At 38.2% G+C, this 20850-nt stretch overlaps 1 protein-coding gene across 5 annotated transcripts in view; it reads right to left on the reverse strand.

Moving 5' to 3' along the window:
• LOC104066628 (potassium voltage-gated channel subfamily KQT member 1) overlaps positions 1-20850 on the reverse strand; it is a 488485-nt gene that overhangs the window by 222507 nt on the left and 245128 nt on the right. The window lies entirely within an intron of this gene.

The following is a 20850-nucleotide window of genomic DNA, read 5'->3' on the forward strand; positions in this document are numbered from 1 at the left end:
AAAACACAATCTGCCACCTCTTCCCAGTATAAGAGAAATATTGGCTAGGCCACCTACTTTGATGCCACAGTTTAGAGATAAGCAGAAGATTTTAATCATTAAAAGCAGGAATTTTACAGTGTATCATTTCAAAGTGGACAAATAAAAAGCTAAACAATGAGGGGCTGTATTTAAGAACTAGCATTGTTTTTCATTTCTATAATTTCTTTTTGATAAAATTAGCACTTCTGATTGGGTGAGATACTACAGTCACAGGAACAGGCTTTTTAAAATAAGCTTCCAGTAGCTTTTTCTTCCTTTTTCTATTTAAAGTACCAGTTTAATATTAAATACATGAACAAATATGTCTGAAACTCAGGTGCCTATACTACATAAATCGTCACACTTCATATATCTATGTATATTCATGCACATGTCCATATATATACACTCACACATGCAAACATACAGAAGGCAATACATGGTGAGCAGATTCAAGAACTTCTTATATACCATAAGCAGCACTGCTAAGTACAAATCTTTTCATTTGTGTAAGCCCATCAAAGGGATTTCAGAAGTGTCACTGACAGCCTACCAGTATTTTAGCCTACAGAACCTTTATTATGGTGAAAGAAAAGCTCTCAGCTTGACACTCAGAGCCCCAGCTGAGCTCCTGTGGCCAGTAACTAGAATGGAGACAACATTCTGCTTGTAAATGGCACATATTTGACAGAGAAATCTTTGTCTCTCGGGGAGTACAAGTAACACATAGATGTATTTCAATAACCGAGACAGAATCACAATTTAAGGTTTAAGGTTTAGCTTACCTCCTTTGTGTAATAGTTAAGACAAAATCAAATTTTGGGAGCAGATTTTGAAAAAGTAGTAAGCAACTGTTCAGTTTTAAAGGTCAATAGTATTAAACTAAGGGACAGAAATACATGAATCCTAGCTTTAACGGAAGAAAAACAGTGTGAAAACATGCACATCCATAGAATGAGATATGTGGATGTGTTATCCTAGTTGCCTCAATAAATCCATAAAGCACATAGCGGCTCTAGATGACAGAGATGAAATAGAAGATGACTTAAATTCCCTGCTCTATGTAGTAAGCAAAGCCATCCTCCTGATGGAGGGGTTGTGGCAGTGTGGTTGACTGTTTCTAAACATCTTCAGAGATTTTCAGCTGATTTTTATAGTTTCCTGGAACTGACATTCAGAATGGATAATCAGACTTATGACTGGCCAGGTTGCATTTATCCTCACATTTAGCCCAATGCATTTATCCTGTTAAACCTTATATTTTACCCCAAAAACTTGGATTAGACAAAACACTTTCAGCCTTAAGGGTGTCAGCCTAGTACATGCTAGAAGCAGCCAATAGGAGGGAACAGAAAGCCAGAGGTGCTTTAAATCATGGCCTAGTAATGCTCAATAGAAACACAACAGTGTTTGCAGTGAATCTCCTAGATATTTTGAGATATGCAACTCATGAAATAAAAACGCAGAGGGCTTGTGGTGAACAGCATACTTGCATGCTCTCCACATGGCATTTTCTAATGATAGAAGACAGAAATAGACAGATCTTCAACGGTTTTATGGTGCCTAACTCCCACAGAGATGAAGATTTAACTGCTATCATAGCTCTATCTCCCAAATGAAGTCAGTAAGACCTGAGCACTTGCTCTAAGTAGGAATATGGCTTTGTGGGTGACCACATCTCTGCCCCTAGGAAAGCAACCAAGCTTTCCTAGCTTTCCTGTCTGCAGCAGAGGGCAGTGGCACACACACATACACTATGAGTACATTACAAAAAAAACCATTTAAATTATTTAAAAGCTTTACCCATAAACCCAAGCATAAACTCTAGACCTTGTAATGATGAGATCCATGCTGTGATGGGGTGTTGTTATTGGTTCCGTTGAGGTTTTTTGTGCATATTTAGCTCAAAAGCATGCGATCAGAGTTATATGACAGACTATGGCATTTTTTTCCATCTTTCAATGTAAGAAACAGGTAAGCAGGTTTTGTTAAAAGCGTTCTGTAAAGCAGAACAAAATGACATTTGAACACACGTGATCAGGGTTCTTGAAAGTTATGAGCACATTAAAAAAATTAATAATGGAAGCTTGTAACATCTGTAAATATAATGGACACCACAAAATATCTACTGAAATAACATATAGTTGGATCCGTAAAGGCTACTGACATCATCTTTAACTATATCATCAAGTACAACTCAAACCTTGTACCCATTTGCAAAACAGCACAGGTCCCTTACCTCTCTGTTAACCTACTGCACAGCAGGATGCTCATTTCTAAAAGCAGTCAAACCTATCTTTAATTACAATGAGTCTTTCCTCATTTGGTTTATGGACTCCTAGGCTGTCACATCACTGTGGTAGGGCAGGGAAAGAGAGCAGCAGGTGGAGGGCCTGGAATATGTATGTTAACAAGTAGTCCCCACCTGGATCCTACCTTGAGTAACTCTCCAGCAATCATTCTAGAGGGTGAGGGGGAAAGCTGCCCCTCTTTGCTGGCTGACTTGTCCTTCCTCTCTGCAAATTTTGAGTATGCTTATGTGGCTGCAGAGCCTGGTGGGATGGCTGTGTGCCAAGGAGGCACTGCAGCCCCAGGTTTGGTCTTCTGCTCACAGCTTGGAGTACTGTGAAAAGTCACTACTTTTAGCTTAAAGCACTTGGATACATTTAAGACATTTCAATTTTTTAACTGCAGAAAGGCTGTAGCCTAGAGCCAAAGAAGCCAAACTTATTCAGTTGAAAATTCAGGAAAGAGAGATATTGAATCCAAAGCAACTCCAGAAACTACCCACAGAGATTTTTTTCTTTTATTTTTATACACCACACTGTTTGTTAAAAGCTCGTGTTGGCCAGTTCAGACCTATTCTTTTTCTTCTTCTTTTGTATGGAGTCCGATAACTTTCAGCTTAATGTCCTTTGGAACAGCCAGGGCATATTGAAGTGAAAAAAAGAAATGGAAATGGACCCTGAATCCAGGCAAAGTTACAAGTATTTCAGACCATGCTGAGGTGCAGCTCAGGTCTCCAAACAACCCTGTTATCAGTTTGATGCACCTTTCAGTCCAGAAGCATTTTTTGATCATGAGTTCCCGTCCATGGGGAAGGACTTTATTCAGGCTCTGCCGCAGGATGGCTGCACTGTAGGATGGCTGCAGATAGTGGAACATGCATTCCAGACTGTTTTTCCTGCCTTTTATTCAGGTGTCATGAATTAGAAAAGTTATTCAGTGCAATGTAACCACTTTGATCATGAACTGTGGAAAAGAAAGGCCACTTCAGCAACATCAATTATAGCCCTCTGTTTGCAGAACCGGTTTGAGGATACACACTTAACAGTACTTGGATTACTGCTGAGCTTCATACATTAGGTTTTGATTGCTTAGCAGGAAAACACATATTTTAATACTGGATAATGTTGTAAGTCCTGCGCAGAGCAACATACAGCACCATCTACATCGCAGTTGTTCACTTGACATTAGTTTCTATACCAGCACAAACAGTGACTAGGTCAGTGATGACAACTGAAATGCAAAGAAGCTATTTGCAAAGCTTAGCCTTCCATCCACCTTTTTTGTTTTCCCATTGTATTTGATTAAGACTATTCACTTTCCAACTCTGTCTCTGTGAGAACAGATTGATTCTCATTTGTACCTTTAATTTTATTCTCATAAACAATTATATCAAATGGGCTGATATTTTAGTAGGTAAGATATAAAGCAAGCCTTATTTGCACTGAAGGCATTACCAGCATCAATACAAAACATGAGATGTTGGTACCACAGGGTACTTTTTGTCTCCAGGTGCACATAGCACAGGGTCACTCACTTTCAGAGGCAAGATTTGTCATTAAACTGCAGATTTCCACTTTCACTGAGGGGCAATATTTAGCCAAGATGAATATCGCCTTTATTCAAATGTAGTTAAAGTGTGTAATTATCCTGCCATATGGAAAGCATGCACCAATTAGTTGTTGGGGGAGAAGAAGGGTGGGAAAACTGAAATCATGAAGGACATAAAATTAGAGAGCTTATTACAGACTGGTGCAGTAGTTAGTTCATATGCAGTCACACACACTACGTGGCCTTATATTCACGGAGACAAGTGGTGAAGAGAGATGGTTCTCTTTGCAAGAATCACTAAAAAAAAAAAAAATTATATAATGTGTTTTAAATACTGAGTGAAGTTGTAATGTCCAAATGAAAAAAATAATCTTCCAACCAATAAATGAAAATAAAATTAGCATTGCCTTCAGCTAAGCAAAGCCAGACAAATCGCCTTGAGCCTTTTTAAACTGCTGAAGTTAAGAGAAGGCAGCTGCTTGAATCTGAAATGCAAACACCTGGTAATGTCAGGCAATTATCCTGATTCCAGAGCTCATCCCAAGCCAGGAGTGGCAGAGAAGTATAAGCTAAATACAACAGAAGAGGTTTCTAGTCTTGTAACATTTCATCAAAAACTTGTGAAGAACAGAAACTTCTGGAGGATTTCCACCATTTAAATGATGGAAATTTTATAACATGCCATTTGCACTGAAACCTGAGAGAATATTTCAGAAAATGTTGGCATAACTTTACTTTTCCCTTTTATTCCTAATCACAATCCGACCTTAAACCTACTTTCATCTCTGTTCTAAATATATCCTTACCTGAACCTTTTCTTTTCAAGCTTGTGTTTGGCTCAAAACTATAAGTAAATTAGGATTGGCTTCTCACAAGATAGAACAGCCTGGAGGCCTATTTGTCTTCACCAAGCTCTACTGACAGCCTCAATTTATGATGGAATGCTGCAGTCTGCAACTTCCTCCCCAGCAGGTAGAGTCACAAGCAAAGTATAAAAGAATGCAAGTGACTGACGTGTTCATGGGGAACTGCATTTTGGCATAGAGTCATGGAATCATAGAATGGTTTGGGCTGGAAGGGACCTGAAAGATCATCTAGATCCAACACCTCCCAATAGATCAGATGGTCATCTTGCTGAAGATATTTGCTCTGTCCATTCATCCAGCAACAAATACACTGCTGCCACTCTGAATCCATTCCAGAATGCAATTGCCTCTACTTCTGCTTGCATCTCTAACCTGGCCTTCCCTGAAGTGAATAAGAAAGACGGCAGATTTCCTACAGCACTGCTCCCAAGGACTGGGGCCAGGAAGACAGCACAGGAACAAGAGAACAGCTCTGAGGAGAAACACTGTTGAAAGAGGAAGAATGAAGATATTATTTATAGGGAGTGACTGACAAGACTATATATTGGCAGAGGAAACACCACTGGGAGAAGAAGCAGAGTAGGGTGTTTTCTTGATGTTGTCTGTGAAAAAAACAAAAAAGCAGTAGAAAGCTCCTGAAAATAGAGGTAGATGCAACCTGCTCACTGAATGTGATTTAATGAGGAAGAAAGCCCCTTGAACTTTGAGTTGTTTTTCTCAGCCCTAGACAGTTGGAGTTTTCAGTTACAAGTTTGTTCAGTAATATTACAAAGTGGGTTTATTGAGAAACTGAGAGAAAAGCTCTGTGTTGGCTCCTTGCTAATTAAAATGCATAATTAAAATGAATAATTAAGCTTACTACAAAATGCTCCTGTGTCTGGGATCCCAACTGCCCTTGAACAACAGCTCACCAGCTGAACCGTCTCTGAGAACTAAAGTAACTATTGGATATTTTAGTTACATCTTTCTTCTGGTTTTTGTTGGAGCAAAATAAAAGTGCCTCGTCTCTTTACTGCCATTTTCTTTCTTCTGGTTTTCCTGCTGTGTCAGAACAAACAAGATGATGTCATAGAGATGTCTTTTCAGTGAAGAAATGCAAACACAGATTTCTTTTTTTACTTTTTTTTCCCCCTAAGCAAACATCTTCTAGAAATTGTCACAATTAATTCCCGTATTAGCACTGCACCATCACTATTTCTGGTCCCAAGATAGGTGAAATACGCTTGTCTCCACACCAGTTCTTATTTGCTCAGAAAGCAGACTAGCCACAACCGCTTTTTTAGGTCGACAAATGCTGACAGACAATGACATGTTTTTCCCCTACATATTAAATTTTCTGATCCTATCAGATAAAGGTATTTTTTTTCTCATTTCTCTCTCTAAGACTTAGTCTTCATCAGTTTGCCTTTTAAGAAATGCCAACAGAACTGAATGCCTAGCTAGTAAAAGGCACCAAAAAGACAGTCATCACCAAGCCCAAACAACCTCCCAGCAGAGAAGATGCCTTTCAGGAATCCAAATAACATTAACAAAGATGCCAGGGTAGCTAGAAGGAGATAGCCTTATTTGATGGGCTATGGTTTGCTCACTTTAAAAAATGCCACAACCCAAATTAATGAACTTTATGACTTCATTTTCCTCTTCACTGTATTCAGCATTTATGGGAACAACGTGGTGCTGTTAATACACACCAATGACTGAGCGCTGTATTTATGCCTCAATGATTTTCTGTCATGAGAATATAATGCTTGGCAAAGACTGATTCTTTGAAATACCAGTTTGTTTGGGGTCATTAATCTTAATTCTTATCTTGCTTGAATAGGACCTGGATAGCAGTCAAGTCAGGGAAAAGTTCTGAGAATTAAAACTTCAGTGGCTTTTGGGCTGCTTAAGGCTTTAAATTTCTTTTTAAAAAGTAATTAATTAATTAATCTGCACCAAGTACCAGGGAGAGATGCTCTGGAATTAAGTAAAACGCTTCTTCTGGGCTTTAAAATAAACCAAAAAAAACAGTGGCTTTTGGCAGGACCTTTCCTTAGTAGCTCTAGTGATTTAGTAGCTACAGCAGGGGCTATAGAAACATATTTCCTGGGTTCTTGAATTGATTGATTTGACTGGCCTCTGTCTCTCTGGGTGATCTTGTGCAAGTCCTTTTACCTGTCTATCCTCTAGTTTATATGTCTATAAAGTAAGTGCAAAACCTGTCAAAGTCATGAAGGTGTACGTGAGGCTTACTTCATTGAGGACTTTAAGGCAATTAGCAGTCCCAAACAAAGACATGTTTTATCATAGAATGACTCAGCAGAAAAAAAAAAAGTAGCATCAACATCTTTTTCCTTTTAATGATGCTAATGGAAAAGGGAGACCAATCTGCAGGCTTGAGACAAACTGCCATATCACTGCCCCCTAAGCAGAGGCTATTTTCCAAAGTGTTTTCCCCTTTCCACCTTCACAAACTGTTCCTCCTCTTCTGAACACCTGAGCAATCTGTTTGGGAATTAGCTTCCCCTTCACCAGATACTCAGCAATGCAAGACATCCACAGCATCTAAAGCCAAACAGGACCATTAGATCATGAATGTGACCTACTCAACAGTGCAGGGGATTGCATTTCACACAGCTGCCCTTGCCCTGAGCCAAAAACATTGTGTAGGAATAAAGTAACTTTCCAGAAAGGCATCTGGCTTTGATATAAAGACCTTTATATACTGTTAAAAATTGCCTTATTTTTTATTTAAATTTGTCAGTATTCAGCTTCCAGACTTCTCTCTCCAACTGGAGTAGCAGCAATTTTAGCCTTTTCCCGCCCAGTTTTTATCCCAGGGACCTTCAACAGTGCTAGATTCACTGTCTCTGGCCTGGCAGAGAAATCAGGCTCTGGCGCAAGGAAGAGAGTACCGCTCTCTTCAGAACCGCAAGACACTGAAATTCTGAAACATGCTTATCATTTTTTTGTCTGTGGTTTAAGTCATGCTTTCAGTAATCACAGAGATTCATAATAGAAATGCCTAGGCAGACAGGAAAGGAGAATGAAGGGGAAGTGTCAGAAAGGGAAAAAAACAGTACTAAAAGCCCTGTGAGGATGGTAGGTGTTAGTGAGAGCTAACCATCAACATCATAGCACAGTTCTGTGCAGCCTTTTACATTATCCAATTCAGGAACACAAAGCACAGCACAAAGTCAGGAACTGCCTCCCCTGGACTGAATAAAGGACTCCAGCCACAAAGAGGTGATGGTGGGGAAACACAGAACAGGACTGGAGTCTTAAAATACCCTGGTAAGGAGATAGAGGACAGAGGATAAATCCTAAACAGAGGTGGGAGAGCATGGAAAGGTAAAAGATTCTGATTAATGTCAGCTCCCAAAGACAAGGTTCATTAGCATCTGATTGCCGTCCTGAGGAGATCCTAGCAGAGACGATGAAGATGAACAGAACATGAACTTGGTCATCCACGCAATTGCAAGAAATCCTGAGCACCAGGACACCTGTTGTTGGGCTACAGGCATGCTGGACAGACTGCTTGGATACGCATAACTTTGTGAGTATGTGATTATGACAGTGTGAATCTGTAAACCCAACTATTTTAAAATAAAATCACCTGTCCTTCCCCAAATGTGTTTTATCAATATTTGTACACAACATTCAGTTAATATTAGCAGAAATTATTCTCAAAAGCTAGCTCTAAAATTGACTTAATATCTGATCACCTTCACATTTGCCTTTCAAAGGTCTTGTCAAAACCACATATATTCTCACCATGGTCTTGCAGACTCACATTATCAAGTCACAGCCTCATTCTGATCTTCAACACCAGTTTCGACAAATTCATGTGCCGAGAAAGAATATTGCTTTGCCATTAGAGGAACTGGCATTTCAAAACCAGACAAAAATCATGATCTTCCTTCTCTTAAAATTTCAGTGTCCATAAACTATTTTGCAGGCAAGGGTGATCTTACTTTACAACCTCACAGTGTGGCCACAGACACCTATTATTTTTCTACCGTGTATTTTGTGTTATGAACATGCATAAAAATCTTGCAGGCCTCACTTGCCTAATATTGAAAATATGCAGTGCTTATCAACAGTTTATTACAGAAATAAATTTCTTGCTAAAATTTGCAAGCATCACTTGTGCAAAACTACCACTGAAGCTAGAAGATTTGCTGACCTACTTATTTCAAGAGATTTCACTTGCTTGTTCAGAATCTACTTTCCGTTCAAAGACTGCATTTTTTCTCTACCTTCAGGAAAAGATGCTATCTCTTCACATTTTTTTTTCTGGCAGACTTTTAGTTCAGCAAGTTGATGAACAGAAGGAAAGCGTTCATATACCAATTGCTCATGACTTACTATTAAAGAACAGGAAAAATTCTTTTTTCAAAGTAAGTGAGGAAATCTGTGTCTTTGTGCTCTGGGGAATTCTGATTTTCCTGTCTTTGTTTCCATTCTAACTCACAGGAAAATTATTTTAAAAGTCATTATGAAACAAAAGATTCTGAAAGCATTTGAGCTTGAAATGATAATATGTCTCATTTTGTCCCATTGTAATACACATTTGTTTCCAAAAGGGAAATATTTCATCCTCTTAAAAAAATCATGTATTTTAACTGGTTTATGCCCTTTTTCCTCATAGTGAATGGAACTCTGCCCTGAAGTCGTATACTGTACTTCATCAACTAGTGCAGAATGAAGCCCACGTACCTTAAAGAAGATGTAAATTGGTTTACAGGATGCTGTTAAAGAATGGCTCACCCAAACTGTGAGTCCCATGAAACAGCAGACTGTGTTGGGCAGATCTAATTCTTCAACAGTTTTCCACTAATCATAATGTCCTGAACTGTGTCTGTATCAAATTAATTTCGGTTTAACTCCTTCTATTATAAAATCAAATTAGTAATACTCCCTCTCCCCTTCAATGTTTTTTCATGGAAAAATCTCTATTTTGAAGAATTTTTTGAAGAAAAAAGAAAAGAAAGATCTTCAGCTCTTCGCTCACTGAAAGTTATTAGCAAATGAAGATCTCATAAAAGATATCCATATAGTATTGTGTACATACGAAGTGATCTAATTAACAGGATAATAGCTATTATTCTCAGTGCTTCAAAGTCTCACCCTAGTGGGTTTTGGTTTTTTGTGTCTGTGTTGTTTGGGTTTTTTTTAATTCAGCCTTGAGGATGCCAGTAATGCAATCAAAAGAGTTTCTAAATAATTATGCACTCATTTAGATGGCTAGCCACCTGAATTGCTGTAATTAGAACATTTAATACAAGCAATTAATTATGTCAGAAATGTTGAAGGCTGTTTTTAAGATCTAGATACAGAAATATGTTCAAACAAAAAGAAAAAAAACAAACCCAAACCAAACGGATCTTTCTTTCATTTGACACATTGCCACTGATTGTTCTCTGACGGCAATCTGAGAACTCCTCTTAGAAGTTCTGTGTAAGAATAAAATAAAAAATGGGAAGAATGCTATCAAGACTCTCACTGAAGTGGAATTTATCTTTTTTATCCAAGGAACGGCCATAAAGATGTTGCCTCAAATTAGCTTTATCTTGCCCTTGAGCAACTGGCTTTATTCTAGATCTGAAGGAACTTACATGAGGCAGCAGCTCAAATATCCACGTAATAAAGCCCAAAATTTCAGTTATAAAAACTTAAAATAGGACATGACCATCTGTCCATTTGAAACAGAAATATGGACACATTTCTGCTTCTCCATTATACTTCTGTTATACAGAAGTTTCCCAGTATTCTCCCATCCTCCAATAAGTCCTCACAATATTGATCTGGTTTGACAATGAATTACAGGCTTAGTTTTCTAAAAGTTCATAAACTTATAAACTTCAACCCCATTCCAGAGAAGCCTTACATAACTTTTTTTTTTTTTTTAATGGAAATTATGCAAAAAGAAATTATGCAAAATTTGTGGTTTGGCATGGATTTGAAACAAAACCACTTGAAACACTGCAATTTAAAGTGAAATTACTTTGACAATTTCAGTATGCCCAAACCTGAAACTCAAAGCAAACCTCAGGGCAGAAGCTTAAACCAGAACAGATAGAAACCAACAAACATTTGCACAACAGTCCACGGATCAAAAATACTTAACTTCACATTAACTTCACATGACATGAAGCAGTGGCTGACAAACCTGGAATCAAACAGGAACAGTTTTTGAACACACTCATTGGGATTTAACACAATGATGATTCATCTTTCTTATTACCAGCCTTCTCAACCATGAAACCCAACTACTCTCAGATTTTAAGCCCTCTCCCCATCTTAAAATTTATATTATCATCACTTCAATCTTTCTCACACACAGAGTATATAATACAATTTTCAAGCCTTATGATGAGAGAACTATAAGGGAAATAAAGTCATTTTATACTACTCAAAAATATCTTTATATTTGTCCTCAGTAGAATACGCACATGTGGCTAACAACCTGGTGAACCAGGTGAGCCTGAGTGATAGCTGATAATTTCTTTGAATTATAAAGTGTCACAAGTGATAATCAAGTTAACCTGATACTGTCACTTATCTGAAGCAAAATACCTTTCTTCAAGGGAACAGATCCAGGCAAATGGTTCATAAATACTAGAGTTGGTTGGTTGTTTTTTCTTTTCCCTCCTTTTCTATGTGGCAATTTTTGGTCAAAGACATGAACAATTTTCAAGCACAAAGTCTTTAAAGCAGCTCTTTCTTTATTAGGTGCTCAGGGGGAAATGCTGCTTTATCTACCGCACAATACAGTCCATTCCATTCCTGGCTACTTAAACTGGCCAAGTATACCTCAATACTGTGCACTTGTCAGGCCTCTTAACTTGTACAGACTATGTTTTTCTCGAGCTCTTCAAAACCACCATCCATACATACTTGTACGTTAGGATATGTCTATGCTACATCTGTTATTCCGGTGCATTTGCAGTCTAAAAACCATTCATGACAGAATGAGCAATATATTCTGCTTAGGATACTGAATTACATGTTTTCAATGCATCATGAATTTTACAAAGTAACATGGACAAGCACACAATTATTTGCAAATTCAGAAGGTAAGAACTGGGATATAGCCGAGAAAATATTCACAGAAGTGTGAAAGATTACTTTATCTAACAAACCAGCACATAAAATAACCATACACCTAGGATTTGTTTAATGTTCTTTTTTAGATGTCTTATTTCTAACACCTTTCTCTTTCCCCTCTTTTTTCCTCACTTACGGGGAAGACAGCCTTGGCACCTGAGACTCTCTCGCTCTACTCTCAGGCAGGCTGGCCTCACTTTACATGCACACCAAGCCAAGGAACTGTAAACAAATGTCCAGCCTCACGGTTAAGGTATTCATTGGCTGATGGGAAAAGGCTGTTTAAATCCCTGTCTTGGTGACTATTTCCTTAGAGAGTGGAAGACCATGAATGGGACGCTGACTCTTGGCCTTCAAACGCAGCACATTCTGTGATCTTGTGATGGGGCATGTTTCTGGAACAATTTGCTCAGATCCCTTCAAACTGAGGAAAGAATTTAACCCAGGTCTCTCACAATGTGGATCTATGTTGTTAAATGATAGAAGGATATCTTTTCTAGGAGCTTCATAATCCTAATCCTCTGATATTTTTGCATGTCTACAGGATAAAAAGTTTTCTTTTTGAGTCAAATAAAGAATTTAATACAAAAGGAAACATTTTTTGTGAAAAAAATTGAATTATTTTTCGCTTTCATTCAGAATGAACAGATTTTTTTTTTATTTCCAATATTTTCATCCAAAGCTGCAACGAAAAAAAAAATCATTTTTCAGCTGAGCTCTGGTGGATATATGAAGTCAATGATTATCACTAAAAACAGTTTCTACCAAGCAAGTGCAAATTAACCATTAATCTAAATTACGCGATAAATTGTCTGTGGATGTCTTTAAGTCAAGACTGTAGCATCTGGTTGAAGACTGTATTCCTAGCTGACCAGAGTGCAACTCCAGCCTATATGTCAAGACCTAAGATGATCTAAAACATAACATGCATTCAAACACTCAGTTTCTGAACACAATGTGGAGATGCTTCCTCCCGGCTTGGGGACTCTAAAGGAATTCATGTCTGCCTGACATAATGGAGGTTATCAGAAATGGAAGTTTTCAGAAAGCTGCAGTGAAGCCATAATTTCTGTCCAAAGCAACTCCCATCAACCTATGTTTTTCTATGAGGCATCCTGGGGACACAGACTATCACAGACTATGAAGGCTGATGAAAACTCTTTTTGCATTACTGAGCCACTGGAAATGCACAGAAATTTTTAAAAAATATAAAATCTTTGCATACCGTTTTTCAGATAGCTGAGATCATATTGTGGAACTGCAGTTTTCTGTTCCTGGCAGCCCCAGGAGTGAACTCTTAAAGTGTTTAGGCACCTCTCCTATATCTTCAAAAATAGATTTTTAATGGAAGTGCCTAGAGAAGGAGGAACTGGCTAACTTTCCAAATGTCTGATAAGAAATACCTTCATGGGCTAAGATCTGATCAAAATTAATGAAGAACTCTTCATTAATTGATTCTGCAAACCCATGTCTAAGTAATTCTTTACGTGAGTTCTTCCGCTGAACTACATGTGCTGTAGACAGGTATGTTTGAAATTAAGGTTTGCAAAATGGTACCCTAATTATGCAATTAAAAGTGGTGTTTAGGGAATGTTCTTTGATTATTTATCTTCACTATTTTTGCACGTCTGCAAAGGATGACAAATATTGTCAACAATGTATTTTGTCAGCAACATATTGCTCTCTCATGCCTCAGATGCTGAACATTAATAGATCTGATCCTGTACCTGAGTAAGGATTGCAGATTCTCTCAAGCAGTAGTGGGAAGCTGGCATAGTCCTACAAGATTCTTGCTGCTTCACCTTATCAGCTATAACTTGCTGATCCATATTACTCATTTTATTCACAAGAAAACTGGACATTTTGGAGCTACGTATTGATATGTACAAATAAAGACACTTAATTCACTTCCACAAATGAATCTGAATGGTTTGGTAGCTTTCAGGCAATAGTAAAATATGCATTAAAGTATACGTACAATTCTAGGTTGTGAGCATAAATATGGAAAAATACAAATCTGATTTATAAACTCAAAATATTCTCAACAGTGTTTTAGCTTTAGTTTTAATAGCACGAAAATGACTAATTTAAGGTCAAGAGTAATTTAGTTTTGACTGACTTGGCAATTCTTTGTTCTTCAGGTCATGTAAGTGCTGAGTAAATTATAAACCTGTAATTCTATCCAGAGGTCAAAGGACTTCAGAATTGATTTGATATATTGGTCTCCTGCAAAGTTCTTCCAAGGCCAGTACCCTCTAAACTGTGTTTATGAGTTGACTGCATTAATAACTAATAGAGTCATATAATATTAGCAGAGGTAATATTAACCCTTTCAAAGAAGAGTATGCTCAAATGCAGGATTTTAAAGTGAGCAACAGAAAAATCAGATATATCTGTGAGAAGGCAAATTTGACAGGGTATTGAAAAAGTAAAATGAATGTAACAAGGTGTAGACAGCTGACTTCAGGAACAAAATCAGACTGCAGCATGAACATTATTTGGGGTAATCCTGGGTTTGTGAAACACAACCTATTACCTTGATATCTTATACAAGGGGAAATAAAACCCCAACAACCCACTAGCAGCTACTCTAACAGACTACGTAAGAAGCATAAAAATAAAATCAACTGATTTCAAAAGGACTCTACTGTTAGTGCTACAGCTGCTAATTTAATGCAGGGTTTGCTCTGTTCCCTAACTTCTGCTGTTGAAAAACTGAGACAGCAAGGGAATTGAGATGTTTCCCATACAAGATTTAAGCGTGCATTATAGCAGCACTTACTAATTTTGAACTCTTTAAAGTTTCCAAATGAAAGTAATCACACTTCTAAAAAAATACACTGTAAAGTCCAGACACATGGCCTGGACTATTCCTTCGTCACCAGGCAAACATTAAAATTAATGGTCCTCAAAGTGTTTAGGGTTATTTCTCTTACCCAACGTCACAGTCCTGAACACATTACTAAGAGGTATATTCAGATTAGCCTGTTCAGTTCTGAAAGAAACTCAACAGCAATCAGAATCTGAAGTCTTGAAATCATTAGGAATAACCTAGTGTTACCCTCAAGCAGTGCTGTGAAGAATTAGAAGTGGGTTATCCCTAACTCCAAGGCTGTGGATTTTTTGTGAATATGGGCATTTCCTGCTATCTATGGAGTACCAAGAGATGTTTGTCCTGGACAGTCCTTGGCTATCTCCTTCCACTGCTTTCAAATTCCTAGAAAAAGCAATAACTTTTCTGTATACTTTTACATTTATAGTAACTCCTGTATAAAAATCCAACAGTTGGTTAGATTAATGATCAATAACCACACACCAAGGTTCAAGAAATAACAGCGTCAGAATTAAAAACGCAATCACTCTTACCGCAGTGGATGACAGCATTTGACCTGGTCACACAGTAGGAACCAATTTGCAGAAAAAGAATCATAGCTACTTGGTAAATAACACAACGCAGGACCATACCCAAAGACCATGGAATGTTGTAGAATACATTAAAGTAGCCTTTCTCTTGAAACTTCAAAGGACCTTTCCACAGATTTTTAATGGATATTAAAAACACAGGCCCAAATTCTGATGAGTGTTTCACAATCAGCTTAGGTCAAGCTTTGGCCATGCCTCCTGAGCGGTGGCAGTGTTACTCCCTGCATGGCCAGCAGATTTCACTGCCTACTTGCACCCAGGACCTCACAGCTGCACACTGACACAGGTCAGCCCACCGGTTTGTCAGAAAACCAGCCTTGAAGGGGAGGAAAAAAGAACATTTTCTCTTGGATATATTCCCTGAGCAAAATTGCCTCTCCAGGACAGGTGACAGCAGTGGATAGTGGAGGCAGAGAGGGGGAAGAATGTGAAGTGGTTTGCAGTAGCTCAGATGTAGACCAGTTCAAGCTGTCATGATACGTACCCACTGTCCTAGCTCTCAGGGTCCACACGCCAAGTTTGACGACTAAGTTTTTTTGTGTCCAAACATGCATTTTCATACTGGGTAAATAAAAAGAATACTAGCACACAGCTGCTCTGTAACACATGATACTCGCACAACCTAACTGGGTTGTAAGGTGGAAGGACAGCAAATTATTATGCTTGGCTTTCTTAACACATTTTTCTTACTCTCTTTGAGTACAGCCATGATTCTGCTCATTCTCAGTTATCTACGAGTAACGTACTACCATTATGTCAAAACTCTACTGAAATATTTTATTTTAAGGCAGTTGCCTCCCTCCTCCTGAGGCTGATTAAGCTAATTCACTGCACTGCCCTGGCAGAAACTGCTGAGGGGGTTTGTTGACTGCACTTGGGCTGATGTAACTATCTAATTGGCTCAGAACAGTATCACGTGAGGATCAGGAGAGGAGGAAAGGGGTGTGCAAATGGAGCAGGACCTGCCTGTCCACAGTAGTGAGCTGTTATGTTGGCTCAGACTCAGTCTCACTTATTACTTCAGCTTGGTGACTCTGTATGCTACAAGAGGCCCTTGACAGCTTGTGAAAAAACAGGTGAATTTTGGCAGGCTTGAGAACCAAGTGTTGTCTCGTAACTGCATCCGACAGAGAAGAAGGGAAAATTAGCAGTGAAAACATCCCGCCCTGATTTGAGAATGAGGGTATTTCAAGTGGCTGCCTGCAATCTCACTCATCTAAGTAGTATTTACATTATAAATAAATGGAAGGTAGGACTCATCTCCTTATGCTGAACTCAGGGCTGCTGGCAAATTTCACTTAAACTCAGGTTTAGGTTTTAATCACATCAGCAGGACATGGGGGAGGGCTTGAATCAAGGACTCAGAGCTGGGTTTAACTTGCATTGCAAACCTCCCCTCAAATACCCAGTGAGTAGCAGTCTGTGACTGTTCCCTGTGAAAAGCAATAGGTTTGAATGGATTATGAGTGGGACAGAAGATTTACTGAGTAAAGACAAAGGTTAACTCCTGTAACATGTAGAATTCCTACAGTTGCAGTCACTGTGACTTTATCTAATCTCCATCAACAGAATCTCCTTAGTCCTATATCTAGGTTTTTTGGTTTAGCAGCACTACCAAATAAAATTTCAGTTTGCTAATATTTATCAGCTGCATTTTAAATGAAAGCTATTTTCTTGGAGACACTGAATGAAATTTCTCTTTTTTCCCTTCTCCTGTTTTAGATACTATGTACTGTATGGAGATTATACGCTGCATTGTATATTTTCTATAAAAACATTACATTTTAAACTTCCCTGGGACCATGTATATAAATATTTGTACATGAAATTATATGTTAGGCTTTGAAATTTATACTATACATTTTGTTAATGTTCTAAAAATATTTGTTCAGGCAAATTAAATTGCAGTAAAATATTTTACTACAGATCAGTCAAAGGTTCTCCCAACTTTATCTTCCTAAGAAATAATATTTCAAGCTATAAAACAGAGTTCCATTTCAGATGTTTGAAGGCAGATCTAACCAGCTTGATTTGATTAATACCAAGTAGTTTAACATTTTTTTAATCATTGAAGTTCAAGGTGAAATAAAGTTAAGATGTAAGCATTTTCTTTTCTTACATATATGATTTAATTTTGTTTTCTAGAAACTTATACTGTTAGAGGGAAATTACCTAGGTGGTAGACGGGGGTTATGCACATATTTCCTATTGGCGTTATCAATAATGAGAGCAGGGTGTGCTGCCCAGAGCACAAAGCTTCAAATACACATATTGTCAATAAATCTGACTCTTCACAAACCAGAAAATTAGTGCAGTATTCAGAATGATGTGTGGTCCAAGACACATTTTTGAACATACTCCTTCGGGTGTCCCAAGCACCTAATCAGAATCTCAGCAGCCATCTGATGACTCCCAATGGCTTACCACCCACTGTGGAAGCCTCCTGGGTAGCTGAGTAAGAGCCCTGTTCTGTACCACCACTTCTGCGCACACAAAACTCCCTTTAATGTCAGCCTCAGGAAGGTTGCAAACAGCTCCCAAATCACATGCACAATGTCAACAGTTTTCTTAGGCAGCAAGCAGGGGGAAAGGCTGTGCGTCTTCATGAAAAGCTGTTTTACCCTCTCCTTCCTCTTCTAAATCTCCATCAAAAGACTTATATTCGGGTGAGCTTGAATCACTACCAGCTCACACTTAGTTTTACCACGTGCTCAGCATACCTGCAGACACCTCTTTAGCAAATCTCACACCTAACTCACAGCACTTTGTTCCCCTTGGCAGGATCTCAGCTTCCATGAGAGTACACCCCTCACCACATGACTGCAGCTCCCACTCTCCATCCTGTCTACTTCCACTGGCCTTAACCACCTCCAAAAGCTCTCTGCTTGTTCCCTAGTCTTCTGCGCAGGTCTGCCCTGCAGAATCTCCTCATATCTGGTTGCTAATCTCTCTCCAAAAGGTGTCAATGGTGCAGATGCCAAGTAGCCACCCAGTTACAAGTGGATATTTCAGATAATAGGTGCCAGGGGATTAGCACAGAGGAATTCATGGTCTGTGGGCATAGACTCAAGTTTAGGAATTTACACCAGCACTTTACTAATCCCCAAGAATCTTTAAGTTGTACCCAAATAATTTATCCCCTCACAGCACTGTCATGCTGCCCAGCAGATGGAAATAGTTTTTCTTTCTCTCATTTATGTCAGCAGCAAGTAAAAACTTAATGTATATTGGGTTCACATCAATTCTACATCATCTTTTTTTGGGGAAGACTTATTTTTATTCTTCTTTTAAGATTTAAAATTGTTTTCTTGTAGTTCGCCTCTTCTGGTGTTCAGCCATGTAACAGTTTTACAATAGTCTTAAATCAAAGATAAGATGCCACTGTGTGATTACTGTTACAGTATATTTTTGCTTATTAAACAACAGCAAACACATCCCAGAAATAAAAATTATTTATAAAATATTTAAAAATAATTGTAGGCTAGTAGCATCAATCAAGAAAGACTAGGAAATCAATCAGGAGAGATTACCCTCATAAACTCAATTTAGCCTCTATGCATACACAATATAATAGGATTGCTTGAGTTTTCAAAATGAGTGAAAATATATTCAGCTATTACCTACTGCAGTATATTCAGCAGAGAATGGAGAAAGTTCACATTAAAATGTATTCATTTATATGGTTTCCTGATTTTGCCTACTTTTTGCAATAATTTTCAGGCAAATGTAATTTTTATGCTTTTTTTATGTAAAGAAAATACCATGCAGTAAAATAGCATCACAGTAGGGAAGCTTCAGTTATTTTACTCATTTAAAATCTGGGTCACTGCACAGCCATTAAAATAATCCTAAACCAAATAGACTGACTGTTCTTACAGCTGAAGAAAGATGGTAGGAAAATTAACTGCCTGGGTTGAACTAACAAAGGTGGGAGACTGAAGAAGATGGACTAGCAGCATATTTCAACTACTAACCAGCTTTGGCTCTGAAGGAAAACCCAAAGCAACCAATGGTGTGCCTTTCTTCATGCATGGTAGTAGTTTCCAAAGTCAGCTCCAAGAAAACTGAAAACTTTGTTTTTTATAAGTCTAATATGCAAATGGGAAACACAATGTAAGAGTAAACTTTGTACCAAATTGACGGGCTAGCAATTTAGATAAGTGCCTGTGTAGCTTTCCCAGTGATCTTGCCTATTTTAGGTTTCTCTGCCTCCAAAGGCCTTAATTTTGTCCAGAAAGCTGAACGCAAACTAAGTGAACAAAAGAAGTTGCAATGAATTGAAGATTTTATATACTTTCTCACTATATGAAAAGCCAAAAGTATTGAAGAAGAAACTCAGTACAAAAGTTTTCTGTTCATGTTTTTCAGACCTGCAGAAGTCAAGACAGCTCAACTCAGAGTTCCCAGAGAAACTTAAATTCAGGGTTTTTCTTTACATACAGATATACTTGCCCATAGTTTGCAAAGTTAAGCCATGGTGCTAAACAGAAATAGATTGTGTCAGAAATTTAGAATATAAACTTTTAACTTTCTCAGACATGAAGGGTCAGGTCCACAATAACAAATCCGGACAGAAGACAGACAAAAAGCTAAAAGTGTCATGAAAAATGAACATCCCCTTTTAGAGTTGCTGTAGAAACCCTAATGCTGAAATTTCTGACTTTTGTGCCTTTGACTTCTTGATAATAAAGTTTCACTAAAGGAGTGTTTGTCTTGAGTACTCTTTCTTTTCCTTCTTTTTGGAGACAGATTTGCATGAGAATGGTATCTTCCTTTCCTGAGATTCCATCTGTTCCCACTGCCTGTTGCTCACCTGAAGTCATAATCTTCTTTGAGCGAGACTTTGCAAATGGCTATTGTAGACAAAATCAAGGGCTTCAGGTGGGGAATGGTTATTAGATTAAGACAAACCCCGCAGACATTAAAGGCCTCCTTTTCATGCAAACTAATCATAATAAATATGGGAGAGGGAAAAAAGAGAAAAGGATACATGGCAAGTGCAGAACTGTTTCTAAAGAAAATGTTTTTCTGAAGTTTTTCATCAGAAAACTTCCTGCTTATGTGAGAAGCTGCAATCCCAGCAACATCTGATAAGTGAGTGAATGAGGAACACTGCAAGTGGTAGACAGCATATCATTCTTCTACTACATCAACCTTATAAATCTGCTACATGGCTATGGCACTTCATATGCACCATGCTTTCAAGTCCTTAAAGACAAGGTAAAGAACATTGGTAAGCCTATCAGAACTTAGAGTTGTGAACAGTGTCAGTGCTTTCTTTAAAATGCTGAAGAAAAAAAGTTGTGTGTCTGTCCAGCAAGTGAAGCTTGACTTGCCTTCAGCTTACAGCTATGTCTCAGGTATTCTTTATAGACAAAAAGGGCAAAGTAAAAACATGGGTTAAGCTGCTTGTAGATGCTGTGTTGAAAGAAAGGGTAACATTATAGTCCCTCAGAATCAGACAATGTTCTGCCAAAACTACACAAAAGTGTGAGAATGAGGTGGCTTAGCCACCACTAAAAACAGTATCGCACCCTCATCCAGGCTGGAAGTGCAGTTGGATCATTTGTTAATACAGGGTCAATGTCAAAGTTAGGTCAGGTTGCTCAAG

The sequence above is a fragment of the Cuculus canorus genome, chromosome 1 (assembly GCF_017976375.1).
Source record: "Cuculus canorus isolate bCucCan1 chromosome 1, bCucCan1.pri, whole genome shotgun sequence".
In the NCBI taxonomy this organism is placed as follows: Eukaryota; Metazoa; Chordata; class Aves; order Cuculiformes; family Cuculidae; genus Cuculus; species Cuculus canorus.